The sequence below is a fragment of the Buteo buteo genome, chromosome 25 (genome assembly GCF_964188355.1).
Source record: "Buteo buteo chromosome 25, bButBut1.hap1.1, whole genome shotgun sequence".
NCBI lineage: Eukaryota > Metazoa > Chordata > Aves > Accipitriformes > Accipitridae > Buteo > Buteo buteo.
Genome location: NC_134195.1, coordinates 3,573,182 through 3,588,402, shown reverse-complemented (window position 1 = coordinate 3,588,402; position 15,221 = coordinate 3,573,182). Strand labels below are relative to the sequence as shown.

Below are 15,221 nucleotides of genomic sequence, written 5' to 3'. Positions count from 1 at the left end.
CAGCCTGTACCACTAGGCTATTACAGTTGAGTTATTGTTGTGCTGTAATGGACTTATGCATAATTTCTGAGCACAGACATATTCTTTCAAGTTCTGACTCCATAGAAACGTTCAAACCAGGATGTGGACAATTCCTTAGTTGAGGTTCTGGCAGGCAGGGGGATGAGGTGGTGAAAAGAAAGCAATGGCATCATATGGAAATTAAATTGCCTTCCTTTGAAATTCAGCACAGTAATTCCCATCTGCTCAAGTGAGGGATCCAGCGCTCATTCTCGGACTTGGAGCTATCACTTACCCTCATACTGAAGCTGTGGGTTTAGGGTAAGGGTGCGCCTATAGATCCCATTTGGGGACTGCTGCCAAAAATGGATGTTCTGGTTCCCATCTGAGCCCTCCTATCGGGTGTGCGGTCCTGTTGCCTTTCTTGTGCTCATCTCGCAGCCTGAGGAGCCAGCTCGGGGAGCTAAACCCACGGACACGCTAACCAGCAAAGATTGCCTGAAGATGGTACCATAAAACTGCACCCTTGGCCGGTTCTTTCTCACGCTCTTTCTTGGAGGTCTCGTTGCTGAGAGAGTCAAGGGGGTCACAGCTTTCTCCAGCAGCCCCACCAAGGGAGACGTCTCGGAGAGACACCACTTGACCACATAGCACTTGCTGCTATTTCACAAAATGTACTTGCAAACCTTTAGTCTTCAGAGCTATGCTGAGGCCACATGACAGATGTAACTATGAATAGCTTTTTGGAGGCGGTATGATAGAATAATTAGGCATAACGAGCAGGGAAACAAAGCTTAATTGGTTTTGATGTCATGGAAATACAGGATGTAGTCTTCTTCAGGGTACGTTTATATTTTTTCTGAGCAATACTTAACTCCATCCTTTACCCCTTTGCAGGTCTCATGCTCCCGTACCAGAATCCACTGTCCTGAAATGGTCACCTAAGTTTATCACCCAGTGAGAGGAGTTAGGCAGGCTGGGAGCCTGAAGTGTTCGCTTGCTGAAGGAGGGGAGAGGAGAAGCCAGCGTGCTGAATTAGCTGCTAGGGAAGTGTGGAGGATGGCAGTACGTCTTGCTTCTGCCCCTCTCAGGGGCCAAAGTCTCTTCTCCCTTTTGAGAGATAGGACCTAATCCTTTCCTGAAGTTAAGTGTCTAAAATCTGTCTTTGAAAGGCAAAATGCTCTTCAGTTTTATAACACGGCCGGAGGAGAAGCCAGTGCTCCTATTTTATACAATATCCCAATGATTATAGCATTAGCTCAGGGTAGAGGCACAGGAGTTCAATTCTATTCTGAAAGGATTTGAAACCGTACAGAAGACGAGTAAGTAATAAAAATGTATACACCAGCACTATTTTGCTTTGTTGTTAAGTCTTTTTTATTGCTAATATGCAGTGTACCTAATTGTAAGCCATTTCTTTACCAGCAGTGAGAACTATTTCAGTAAAAACAGTTTATTTCACCAAGTTAGAGCGCTGCCTTCTTAAAACTGAAAAAGAAATGCCCAGGCATCCCATTATTATTGGCTTGAATTATTTATAGCCTGTAGCATTTTACAAGACATTCAAAAAGCAAATGCATCCCATATTTTAAAAATTACGAGGTGGTAAAAGATGCATGCAATGCAGTATAGGATTGCTATCATAGCATTTCCCCTGGTGTCACTTGCCACGGAACTTGACTGTGCTGCCACAACAGTGACAATCAGGAATACTGTCATTATGGTCAGTGGGGGAGCTCTTGATTTATTTACATTCATGTAAGCAAAGTCAGAAGCAGGCCTTGGAAAACGTTAAGGTCATTGCATCTAGCGAGGTGTAGCTGCAGTTTTCGAAATGACTGCGCGGCTTTGCAAGATGGGGTTTATGAGCTGGCTTTATATTAATAGCAAATATATGTGAAATATTTTCCCCTTTGTGGTTTACAGCCCCATCTTTTCTTACAGAAAAGCAGGGGTATTAGCTTCATTGTGCAGCTTTGTTGATGTCAGATGCAGCTGCTGATGGTGCAGACGTGTAATTAACTGGGGCGAGATTTCAGTGCTGGTTGCTTCCCCCGGCCATTTGGGTCCTGAGATATCTGAAAGTAAAGCTGAGCAACATCTCAAAAATTGTACCTGAAGTTTTACCCGGGAATCAAGTATTTACCAGGGAGAGGGTGGGTAGGGAAGGGTAGGAGCAGTGCTGAGACTCACCTTTTCCTCCAAAATCTTGGAGCATCAGCCGCCCCCGGATGAAGCCATCTCCGGCTACGCCTGGACTTCAAGGGGAAGGGGAGGGAAGGTGTCGTGGTTTAACCAGACAGAAGGCACGCTGGCAGCACTGAGCACGCCAAGCTGCTCCCACGTGCCCCGTCCGACCCGTGCCAACAGGTCGGTGAGCACCGAGGCCAAATCCTACAGCGCGGCGCACACGGGGCTGTGGCTCCCAAAAACTCTGGAGCTGAGCGCGTCCACGGCTTTGGCCGTGCTCTGTGGAGACATATCCGCGGATGATAGAGGAATATGTCAAATATGTCAATAACACATGAGAATATGATTGAGAGCATAACGAGTCTTTTGATGCTCTTCGCCTTGGGGAAGAGTCAATCCTCAAAACAAGTGATCTGGCTGTAGCGTCAGAGACCTTGACACCCAGGCAGCAGGGCTGCTGCTTCATCACTCGCATACATCCTTGCAGATTACGCTGGGTTTTTTCCTAGCTGTTTGGTTTTTTTTTTCTTCTACTTCATTAGCACCAGTGCTTAACATTGGGTACTACATGCTCCAGGTTAGCCAGAAATTCAAACACTTAGGTCATTAATATCAATGCCTATGCCAGAGGGCTAGTTACATCTCAAGCCTTTTTTGCCTTGTCTTTCCTAAAGACATTTTTCACCCAGATCAACAACTGGTGATTATCCAGTCTAAATCAGGATCCTATTATGTGAGGTAGAGGAGATTCTTTTGACTACTGCTGAAATGTGTGTAATAATAATAGCCACAGAGAGGAGTGAAATGGAGCACAAGCATCCTGTGTGTGACCCTTTAATTAGAAACCATGCAGAGTTCAAAATCCGAGGTGCTTCCAAACATGTGTAGCGTTCATTTTAATCATTCCTCAGAGTGCAGGAAGAAGCATCAATTAAATTCAGCATGAGAGAAGCTGCTGGGAGTGGGTGCAGGAAATGAATTTTTTTAGCAGCATGATGATGATGATGATGATGCAGATGCACAGGGACAGCACTTTGAAAGCATTAACCTGAAAAGGGACCAAGGAGCCCCGTAGTATGTCAGCAAGCAGCCAAAGTGCCGAAAGATCCTTAAGGCATGACTTTGACCCATATTCTGTAGATAATCAACTTTCCTTTCCCCAAAGGGGATTCGGGAGAATGGCATAAAAGCGTGATTTGCATTCTGAAGCCTTGTACCTTCCTTGATGTTTTCCTTGTCTGCTCCAACTACCGTTGCTTCCTAACATCAAACCAGGCGGAGGTTTGCTCCGGACTCGCGGCATCGGAGCGTGAGATGCTCTTTGACCTTTTTGGTACAGCGAGGCCGTGGGAGGCACGGGACAGCCCTCTCCTCCGACCGCCCGGCGCTCGTCAAAGCCGGAGCTGATTAAAACCCTTCTGGCAGTCAGCTGGCTAACGTGAGGGAAAGTGCCAGTCTGTCCTGTCAGTGGGACCGAGGACTTGAAAGCGATCCCTTATCGCATTTGCGAAGAGAGCGCGTGTCAGTAAGTTGTAGCTAATGAGTTGTTTCAGAGCGAGGGATCCGCGTGGGAGGACAAAGCGGAGGCAGCCTGCGGCCCCGCCAAGGAGGAGGCAAGGGTCCCGAAAAAGAAGGTCCGCTTTTGGGGGAAAATAACAACCACAGGGGCACTTTTGATAAACAGAGCTGTTAAACGCTGTGATTTAAAAAAGCATGGATTTTTCATTTGTAATGGATACCAGATATTTGAATATTACTAATCGCGGCAAACAGGGGGGAAATAATCTCTCCAAATTCCTGGCAAGTAGGTCAGCACGTTCAGATGACATGAGCGTGGAGACCCCCGATGTGCTCTCACTTGAGAAGGTCCCTGACAGCGAAGGGATGAGGAGACTGCTCACACAGCACAGCTGTGGATGAGCTAACTCTTCTCACACTGACATTTGGAGCCAAGAATATTTCAACGTTAGCATCTCCTAATGCAGTTTCATCTTGCTGGCTATAAAGCCTGTCCCGGTGCAAAAGAAACCTCTGTGATTTTCATGTAACTATGAGAAAAGAGCCATAGCTGTTTTTGTGTAACAGGATTTGTGTGGGCTGTTGGTAAGGGCACGCTGCTGATAAATAAGGTTCCGTTGTAAATATTCTCTAGTGACACGGGAATTTATCCACCTATTGAAGTTTACAACTGAGCTACCGAGGAAACATGTTCTTTAGCTCCGCTGTGTATGCAGCCCACAGTGCATTTATCAAACACCCTGTCAGTTCAGAGAAGGTACAGTTCAGGTAATACAGTATTTATGAAACTGTTAATACCACCTCAGAAAGTTCTCATCTAGTGTGTTTTTTAAAGCTGCCTTATGAAAACTTTGGGCGAGGGGAAAGCAGAGGATATATTTTCAGTTTTATAGTGCAGGGCTCTGCTCTGTGGTTGCATGCAGTGAGGACGACACAACAGAAAGAGGTGCTTCCTAGGCACTGCACTTATTAATAGTAAAACATACAGTAAAAGCAGTGTAAGCAAATCAAACGCTATCTTTTGAAGAAGCGTTAGGGTTTAAGTAGGAATTTCAGATCCTCCCCTTCATCAGAAATAAGAATTATTTCCTCCTTCACCCGTTCACCCGTCTCAGTTTACAAGCCACCGTCAGTGTTAGCCAGGCAGGCTCTTTGGGTGGGCACTTCTTCATCCCGCTCCCATATCAGAGTCTTCGTGGTCATCTGTCTTCTACCGCCTCTCCCATATTCCCTAGAAACCCCGGCAGCAGCCCTGCTCGCTCCCCGGTAAAACCATCCTTGTTTCACCCTTCAAACCTTGCGATACTCTGACACCCTCAGAGACAACTCAGCTCCTCAGCAAATGCGCATTTCTGTATGGAGAAATGATCCCAACATGGTCCTTGAACAACCCTATGTCACCTCAGAAAGATAAATTTTAAAAAATCCTTCATTTTTAAATTTTTCTGTGTTGTTTTGTTTGGGCGCTGGAGCCTGTGAGCTGAGGCTGCCAAAGCGGCTTTTGTTGTTTCGGTGGCTGATTTTCTTGATTCTTGGTGATTGATGATGGGAGAAGCTTTTGCACAACCTTTAACGTTTGCGTGAAGGGAGGGAGGAAGAGAGGAGAAAGATTTTCCTGGTGTGCATTTATTTATGTTAAAAAAAAAAAAAAAAAAAAGAAGTATTTTCTGCACCGGTGGCGATCCCGGCAAGATTCGCCGGAGTGGAGCTCCCTCTGTTGAGCTCTGGGAGCTTCGCCAGATGGCAAATAGAGCTGCCCGCTCCATTTTTGGGGTAGCTTCATCTCCAGGCCCTTCCTTACCCCTCTCCCCTCCCTGCGGTCCACCTGAGAGAGAAAAAACGGCAATGGAAAAGTCCTGGGAGTGGGACGTCTCTGAGCTGTGACCTGCCTGGTGTCTGGCAGGAGGAAACCCGGCTCGGATGAGTTGTAGCAGGACTGGACCATAAAGTCCTCTCTGGGGCCGAGGTGGGAGAGGGTTTCTGCTAAGGAAACGCTTGAGTCGCAAGGGAAGGAGCCAAGAAGAAAGACGTGGAAAGGCTGGAAAGCAAACCAAAGGTATTGGGCCGGGTAGCAGAGTTACAAAGGCACCACTGGAAAATGTAAGCTGTCCCCTGCTTTGTCAGCTTCCACCAGGAAAGATCAAATGAAGCAGTTACAGCAGAGATTCACGTTATGGGCTTTTATGCAATACTTTTTAGTAGTTTCTCCCAAATGTTCTTTTTTCTTGCCGTGACCTACAGCATAAAGAATTGTGTAAAATTCCAGGGCTGTAAATGCTGCCATTGTGGAGGTGAAGGAGCCTGAAAAAACATAAGGCTCTCAAAATTGCACAGCGGGCTGACTTTTAACTCATTTCTTTTACCAAAAAACGAGCAAGGACTGGGTTCTGGCAGGCGGCTGGGAAAACCAGGTCATGGGCCTGACCGAAGCGGTGTCGTCTGGGGAGTAATCAGTGAGAGATTTCGTGTTTCTTTAAAGGATTTAAGACACACTTCGAATGGAGAACACAAGGCAACCTTAAATACACAACTGCTATAGTGCCTTGAATATAAGGTTTTGTTTTGTGTTTCTCCGTCGCCTCGAGGGAGCTCCTATTTGTTTTACAGCGTCTCTCTTCGTGGCTCTGGCAGGCTAAATGCAGCCAACTTTGCCGTCTTTCCTCCTTGAACTGCTCGAGTAGCACATTGCAGTGAGATTGCCCGCTCAAGTTGCAGCAGCAGATGGTTTTTGCCGTTACTTGTTTTTTTCTGCATTAACGAACCGCCGGCTCCTGAAGCCCTCGCTCGGGATGTGCTTGGTGGCCCTTGCCTTGGATTTTGTCTGGTGGTTTCTCGTGAAGCCACGTTGCGCACTTGGGTTAGAAGTCATCTTGGCTACTGGTTGGGACTTTTTGTAGACCAACTCCTGCTCTGAAACGTCTGCGTGCAGCAGCCGGTCCATTCACCGGGATCCCTGCGCAGGATTATAAGGGTAAAATTTGGCCCTTAGGATCCAGTGACTGTTTTCTGCCTGAAAGGTGAAAATTTTTAGTTTCAGATTCTCAGAGCGTTGCTAGGCTCTGTAAAGGCTATGGTCAGCACATGAGAGATCACTAAATATTTTCCTTGGTAGAGGCTGCCAGCCATTCAGCTTTGTTTCAGAGGAGATTAAATGTAAGATAAAGCTCTATATTGTGTAGGAATTTTCTATACATCCACGCCGCTTCATCAAGATTAACTGGATTAAAGCGGTTTAACTGAAACCAGAATTTGACCTACAATGCCAGCAGTGTGTTGACAGTACCACTTATTAAAGAGCAGAGAGTCTGGAAGCTTTCGGGTTTTGCAGAACATGAGGGACTTTGTGCTGACGTGGTTAAACAGCTGGCTGGTGTTACCCCCTGATTCTCTGCGCAGCGATAGCTGTGAATTCACTGCTAGAAATCCAACCTGACCCTGAAAATCACATGTTGTTTAATAGGAGTGTGTGTAGTTTGAGAATACTTTGCTTTAAACGTGTTGCTAGGAAAGAGAGATCTTTGAATGTGTAAATATTGATAGATGCTGAGTGGCGGGCTGAAGCAGTACGAGATGTGCAGAAGGTGTGAAGCTATTTTAGCTGCGATTGCGAGATTGGATGAGCTCAGCATGGGATGGTCTTGCATTCAAGTTTTTAAACTTCCTAAGAGAAACGGTGTTGAACTGTAAAACTGAGCTCTTATTTTGGTCAAGCGGAGAATCCCAAACATACCTCTGTGACAAGCTGTGTAGTGGAAATCCTGCTGTTTCTTTCTCAGTTGTGCTGCAGGCAAAAACTGCATTTGCCAAGAGGAAGTTTAAAACACTCTTTAATCTTGGTGCGTACAAAGATGGACCTTATAAGGTAAAAATGCAAGTTGGGCCTGTTTGCCGTATAAACTACAAAATAACCTTGGGAGACACTGTTCTCTTTAAAGAGCAGTTTGTGCTCCATTTGCCCATTGCTGAAGGAGATTAACGGCATCCTTTGCTGTTCTGGGGTGATGAACGTCGTTGTTTCCCGTTCTTTGGGGAGCAATGCCGACGCGCTAGAATGATGCTGTACCTGCTTGCCTTCATTTCGTCTCCGTCTGCTAAGCGATTCCCGTGGTATCTTCGTGCTAATTGCAAAAGTCACTTCTGGAAATGGCAGATAGGCTCCTAAGCTGTTTGGGCGATTCCTCTCCATGTATAAAGACCATCTCTTGGGAGGGCGTAGAGGTGTTCCCAAGACCTCCCAGCACCTCAGAACAGTTTCGGAGAAGGATTTCACCTCCTACTCCAGGTAGGAGCTGTGCACGGCTCAAGTGCGCGTTGTCTGCACGTGTCCTCAGGTGTCACAAGGACTGCAGCGCTCCGCAGCACCGTCAGCCAGGATCTAACCGTTATGTCCAAGTCCTCAGTTAAATCAAAGAGTAGAGCTTTATTTAAGAGGTTTTATTTTTATTGTAATTAATCACTATTTATATGGCACTATAAATAAGCATGACACTTTCCAGGGTATATAAAGTATTACGTTCAGTTTTCATTCTTCACGGTGCTGTTTTTATTGTCGGCTTAACTGCTTTGATTCTCAAAGTTGATTTCAAAAAGGTTGTACCTGCAAACTGTGATTTTTCAGGCTTCTACTGATGGTTCACACAGAGCTGACTAAGAGCACGTCGCCGGTTTTTGTCTTCACTGCTTTGTGCAAAATTAGATACTCTTTGATTAATTTTTCGTATTACTAGCTTTCTGTGAAAGCAAATGCTGCAGTGTCACCGTCGTGATCTGTCAGGCCAGTGGCCCAGGGGCAATAGTGCTTCTGAATGTCTGTACGTAAGACAAACTGTCTTACATGGAAGACAAACCACTTTTTAAGAGTTTTTGCAGTGAGATGCAACGATGATTTATGATCTGTCATCCTGAAAGTTCCTCTCGAGGACAGAAGCCGCTAAAAACTCTGCAGGTCACAGATCTGACAGTGGTACACATGTGTTATAACGACGCTGGCTAAAGTTTGCCCCGGCCCCTTGTTTCTTCAGCTCAATGCACGTGCAAGTGCTCTCTCTCGCTCCCTAGGGCTGACTAAGAAGGGATCCATCCACGCTCGTGATTTTAAGTCACTCTCGGCTGATTCGAATGGATGCTTTCGACGCCGCGATCCGGGTGCAGTCCTGCTGATGGATGCTCCATCACGCAACCCCCGTCCTCGCCGGCACAGCTGCTGCGATTTCTGCGGAGCTGTTCCGGATGGCAGGGTACCATATGCTGAAGTGTCGCCCAGCCTGCTCACGGGGAGCTTCCCACTAGTTGGAAGACGTAAATGCAGCCCCGTGCGTCGCCACCGAATCTCCGCTTGCGTAGATTGGGAGATTCAGAGTAATGTGCGACACTTCAGAGTAATGAAGCAAAAAATTAACAGTATGTGTTTTAATTATTAGTTATGCTCTGTAGTGATAGTTTGTGTTCAATTATAGTTTACCACTGAGCTGTGCATCCTTTTCATTACTTTTTCCTTTCTGTGTCTTTTCTTCTTTATTGACTTTTGATTTGCTTTGGATGTTTACACTTGATAGTACTTCATGAAGGAGATAAATGTGTATTCATTCATTCAGAGGAACAGACTCTTCAGATATGTATTTGGAGGATGGGGCATATGGAGATGTTGGAGAAATTTGAAGAACTGCAACAAGCAACATGCCAGTGTGTTTTGCTAAAATGACTTAAGTACAGTCTAAAAAAAAAAAAAAAAAAATTACTGTCCCTAGTAGTGCTCTTATCAGGCTGTTCCAGCAGCGTGTTCTGAGGCTGTTTGGCTTCATCCATTCCTGCTCCACCTCTAGCTCTGACTATGAACAAGACCCATGAAGCAGAAAGAAGGAGGAGTTAAACACTCCTCCACCTTTTGCATTTCCCCAATTCTTTCATCCCTTCATCCCCTTGAAGCGGGGGTCAGGTGAGGGTGCCTGCCTCTCACGGGGGATCCCCACGTGCGGTGGAAGCCCTTGCAGCAAAGAAGCTGAGGTTTCCCTTCTTTGCACAGCTTGAGCTGCACAAGGCAAGAGCTGGGGCGAGGGAAATTACCCTTCAGCGTTAACGTGGCTCTCGCGTGGCAGAAAAACAATCTCCTGCTCTGCTCTTGCAGAGAGGGGTTGTAGCCGGAGCCTCAAGAGGTTTCTTGGGTTTCAGGAGTCTGAACGCAAACTGGGTTTGAGAGAAGGGTTGGATCGTAGCATTTCTGCCTGCATTTAGTCGCTGGAGGCCTTTGCCCCTGTGTATTTTATTTTTGATTTCTTATATAATGCAACGTATTGATGTCAAGGAATGGTCTTGGACTTTCCTCCTGTGTGTTTGTGAGCCAGCAAATCCGGCCAGCCTCTCTGATGATTTTCCACCTGGGGCGTTGATGCTGTCTTCGGTGTAGACCCTCCCTCGTTGTGCAGAGGCACAGAAACAGAAGGCACGCTCATCTTAGACATCCAGGCTCTGTTTGCTCTCTCGAGAAAAACTGGTTGCATGGGGAAGCTTTTATTTTTCCTTTCCCAAACGGTGTGAAGTAGGAAAAGCATGTTTTGTAGGCACTTATTTTGGGCAAGCATCAGGCCTTTTTCCAAGTAGTGACCTCCTTCACCAACTATCGCACGCAGGAGCTGGCAGGCTTTGACCCAAGTTGGAGCATATTTCGTTGCTTTCGAGCATATTGGGAAAATATCTTTTTTCTGCAGCTTTTGAAAACTTAAGCCCTACTCTACCTGTGCAGCTTACACTCTACAAAGCTTTCTACGGGGAGAATTTATTCGAAACAAGCATGTCTGGGTTTTTTCCCCCTCCTTTTGTTCTTCAGGATACGTAATGAAAAATTCTCCAGCGTTGCCACTTAATTGCTTCATGGCTGTTGTTTGTCAATTTGCCAGCAGGTTTCTGCTTAACTGCTGCCATTTGACATTGCTGAAACACAAATGCAGAATGATTGAGTTGCCAACATATCATTGAGTCTTCTGCGAGGGGGGTTTTCAGCATATTAACGCTTCAGGCTTTTACGTCAGTATTGATTGCTGAAATAGAAAAGAAACCTTTGGCAGTATTCAGCGCCGTGCCAACGCGCATTTACTGGCAGGAAAAAGAAACTGGCCGTTGCCTTTGACTGTGACTTCATCCCTTCCTTCCTTCCTTCCTTTCTTTCTTTCTTACATTCTTTATTTCTATACACACCCACACAGAGTTTTGAAATTTAATACACATCATAGCCGAATTCCAGCTAACCTAACAATAAATCAACAGGACAAATCGATTTCTTGATACAGCCAGATGCGGAGGCCGTTTAATTTTGCAGCCGCCTGCATTATGCCCAGCCAGATTTCGTGGCAGCTGAGGAAGGGGGGTGATTTCAGACACCCGTCAGAGCAGGAACGCTGGTCGAGAGCTGACGTGGAGAGGGAATGGTGGGCTGGGGGTCTCCGCCAAGCTCCTCGCAGGGCAGCCAGGCTGTCCCCGCCGCGGTCCCCAAATGCAGGGATGGCCGTGGTGGAACCGGGCACCGTGGGAAGAGGAGCAGCACGATGCTGCTGGGAAAGGGAGTTTTCCTCCCAGGAAATAGTATTGCAGAAGATCCTGAGATGGGGCCCCACGGCTGAGAAGGGGCTTTGGCTGAGGAGCAGGGATGGAGGGGATGGCGAGGGGGTAGCGTGGTGGCTGGTGGAGAAGGAGGGTTTGCTCTGCTGAAGCAGGGAGGAAGAGGAAGGTGCAAGCACTCCTGCAGTTGCTGGAGGAACATCTCTGTGTGCTTATCGCTGCCCTCCACCAAAACCGTTGCCTGGTTCTGCTTTTCTTTAGTCTGATCCCTTGGATGACACTTTGCAGCCTGTTATAGATTGGAAGATTTTGTAAGAAGGACCGCCTGGGCATGCTGCAGATGATGATGTCTGACTGAAGTGTTGTTGTGTGGAAGAAGGAGCTGAGGGGAAATAGGACAGGCATGGGGCAGAGATTTTGAACAGAAAATGGGAAAGCCGTGCTCCCCGGCAGCGCTTGGGGGGTTTGCATGTGAGTCAGACATCAGTCCTGGCCGAGCCCCTTCCCTTTGAATTGGGGGGAGTCAAGTGAAGAAAACGGGGGTGATTAGGCCAGAATTGCACTGCACAAAGATTTGACAAAGAGGGAAATAATCATGGGAAGATTTCTAAGAATTACCTTACTGTTGACGGGGAGTGGCGTTACAACTAGCAAACAGCAGCAGTGATCATTTTTCTTCTACTTCTGAAATACGCTTAATGCTGCCTCCTTTCAGATACAGTTAAGAGGAGCTTTCTGAATCTGATTTGCTTTTCACTTACGGATTAACCAAAGGTAGGAACAACAATGGGGAACTTCCCAAAATCTGCTTCTTAGGGACCAGGATTCATTAATATAATCCGACCATTGAAAGTCCACTGAAAGCTGGACCTTTTGGCCAGAAGATATCAGCAAGGAAGCTTCGAGAATTTATTTTGGGGTTTTTTTGGTAATTGTGATACTGAATTTCTCTCTTCGGTTGATTGGAGCAGACGCTTAGAGATTTAGAACAGGAAATGTAGCTTTATTTGAAAAGGGTTAGAGGACTCTGTTATTCCTTTGCCTCTGCCTGGACCACAGTAAATGCAAGCTTTACCTGGGATGCTTAAATCAAAATGGGTACTTCTGGCCTTATGGAAAGGCGATGAAATGTCCCAATTGCAGTAATTTTTCAATACGACATTGTCTTTTCACGAAACAACATGTTCAATTTAAAAAATGCCTCTACAGACTTTTTAGTTGAAAAGCTGTGGCTCAGAATTAGAAAAGCTGTAGCTGACAACTGAAACATTTTCTTTTGGAAGCACCTTCCCCCTGGCAGTTGTAGTTTAAGTACCTCGTGCAAATCTTCTTTGTGTAGGACAGTCCCTGGATGACACGGTCCATTACTGAGCCCATGACAGAGAACAGGAACACAAGCACCCAAACTGCAAATTCCCTGGGGTGCCACATTAGGGTCTCCAAATAAAACAGTGCCAGATTTCAAGTGAAAATTTTTGTCTTGCAGTTTGTTTGTTTTGCTTAAAAGTCTGCGTTTTCATCAGGTGAAGGTATAAACAGGCACCTGAATCATCTTCTAGCCAGCTCAATTAATTAGCAAGAAAAGCCCAGCATGTGTCACGTAAAAATTTCATTGATGATGTGTGAGGCTGAATAAAATCCAGTTTCTTTTCCCATAGTCCTGGGGACTGTTGACTTTTTACACAGTAAAATGATGCTTGGGAAGAGAAAGTAGTTAAAAAGTAAAGCAAGCGATCTGACCTTGAATTGCTACAAAGATCTTGGGAATAGCAAGGCCGGCTCCAGGATAAGTGATACGGAGCGGGTTTGCCAGGCGTGTGCCTGGATCAGCAGCGGTTCACTGTGCACCTGGCAGAAGTCTTACTCGGTGTTTGATAAATTGTCTTCTCCCAGCATGAGTTAAAGTAATGAATCTTTTATTTCTGAATTACTACAAGGCTCCGTAGTCTTTCAGCTTAATATTGTTTTTCTGGTTTCAAATAGGTAGTGCAATCTATGCCTTACCTAAGGAGTTTGATGGTATTGTATGCTTAATCTTTTAAAACGCTAGGGAGGGAGGCAGAGCTTTGGTGTCAAGGGAAATAACCATCCTGGCAGAGAGAAAAATATTAGTCGGATGTTGCCACTGGTTTGGGAGAGACTGTTTGATGCTTGCTCTGTTAGCCGGCTGTTGATTTTCTTTTCTGTTTTCACACTTTTTTTGTTACATTTGAAGGTGCTTCCAAAATGCTGGCCTTTAACTGGGTACCTTCATTCAGATACGGCAAAATCCGAAAGAATAGAGAGAAAAAAGAGAAACTGCAAATTGGTAATGAGAAAACCGAGACCTGGGGACACATCTGAATGAAATTAAATCCCCATCCAGACAACACAGGTAGTGCTCTGCAGAGCCGTGCCTGTTTGCCTGCCTCCTTCCCTGTCTGCTGTAGGCAAGAAGATCTGTTGCACGTGCTTTCCGAGACCTGCACAGCTACTAAAGCCTTTCCTAATAAAATGAGTAAGTTAACGCCTGTGTGTGAAGGTGCACTCGAGAAACTTACTTTTTGAACAGTGTGGTATCTGCCTGCTGCAGCGACCATCTGGCACCCAGAAGCAGCCGGCGGAGGCTGCGGACGATGGGTCGGTGCTTCTCCTCCTCCTCCTGCCGAAAGATGCAGGTGTAGGAGCGTAAAACCTGCCCCACCGGAGCAGGTCCATTTAATGCACCCATCAGGAGTGAAAAACGCCTCTGCTTGTTGCTTTAACAAATACCGTAAAAAGTCATCCCAGCATCTCATTTTCTGGCTGGGGTGGGGAAATGGAGTGTTTCTCCCTGCGGAAAGCATCCGAGTGCTATTCTTACGCACAGGAATGTCATCCAGAAGTACAGGCATAAAAAACACCTAGGGGAATACCAGGGTGTTTTATTAAACATGCCTTTACTTTTTCATTGTTCCTGTAGGACACCCCATTGACAACCCGTGTACAGAGCAGGGAACAGCCTACTCGTAGGCATAGATATGCAACAGAAAACCATGTCATTTTTATAAATACATCTCTGAAAAAAAGACTCCTAGGAAAGGTTGACTTTACAGAACCCTTTTAACATCCCCTGTGGTATGTGCTGCTAAGTATTTGCGCTGAGGCTTGCAAGCCGACTCTTAGCGCAAGCTAAATAAAATAAAAAATGGGATAGGATAATACAGCGATACACCTTTTCTCCCCCAGTATGGGTTAAAGAGCTATTATAGGGCCAAAGCAGCAGGCAGCTGTGTCCAACACAGTTACCCGCTGCTCTGTGGGATTCTGCAAGGAGGGGAGCAAGTATCCAGGGAGAGCGAGGGCAAGGGCTGCATAAACCAATACTCCCTCCAAAAAATTGTCCATGCAGTCGCAGCCAGGGTGAGATAATCTTGCACTGGGCCAAAGTGAACTCTGGGAAGTATTCTTCACAATCAAGTAGTTTCCATCAAATAGGTTTCTTGTTTCTATCACACCAAACTATTCACTTTTTAGGCTTTTTTGCACTTGTGCTGTGATTTTCGTAAAGTTTGTTTCTTTCTTGTAATGAGAGTGAAAGCCTCAGAGCTGTTTTTAGTTCTAAAAGAAAGATTTGAGGCATTCTGCCTATTCCACTTTTCCACAGGGACATTAATTCATAAGCAACAAAGAATATTGTAACTGTTTACAGTAGCCCTCAGTGAACAGTGTGAGACTTGGGGATTTTGAAAGAAGTAAGAGTATTTGGTTACAGAATCAAAAGCTAAACTAAAAGCTTCAAACTCAAAAATGTTTGGAGTTGCTCTAACAAACGCAATGAAAAATTTTCAACTTCCCAACTTTTAGAACCGTGTGAATCTCCAAGCTTGTTTTGTTTTGTTTATCTTCTGAGCCTCAGAAACCAAAGCAACCCTGAAGGTCAACATGTCTAATATTTTACGCTTAGACGTGTCGAGTTTTACTTGTTTAAATATGTAGTCCTG

The 15,221-nt window shown here is 45.7% G+C and overlaps 1 protein-coding gene across 1 annotated transcript in view; it reads left to right on the top strand.

The window, feature by feature from the left end:
* The window catches only part of SH3RF3 (SH3 domain containing ring finger 3), a 251,510-nt gene that overhangs the window by 139,524 nt on the left and 96,765 nt on the right, over positions 1–15,221 (top strand). The window lies entirely within an intron of this gene.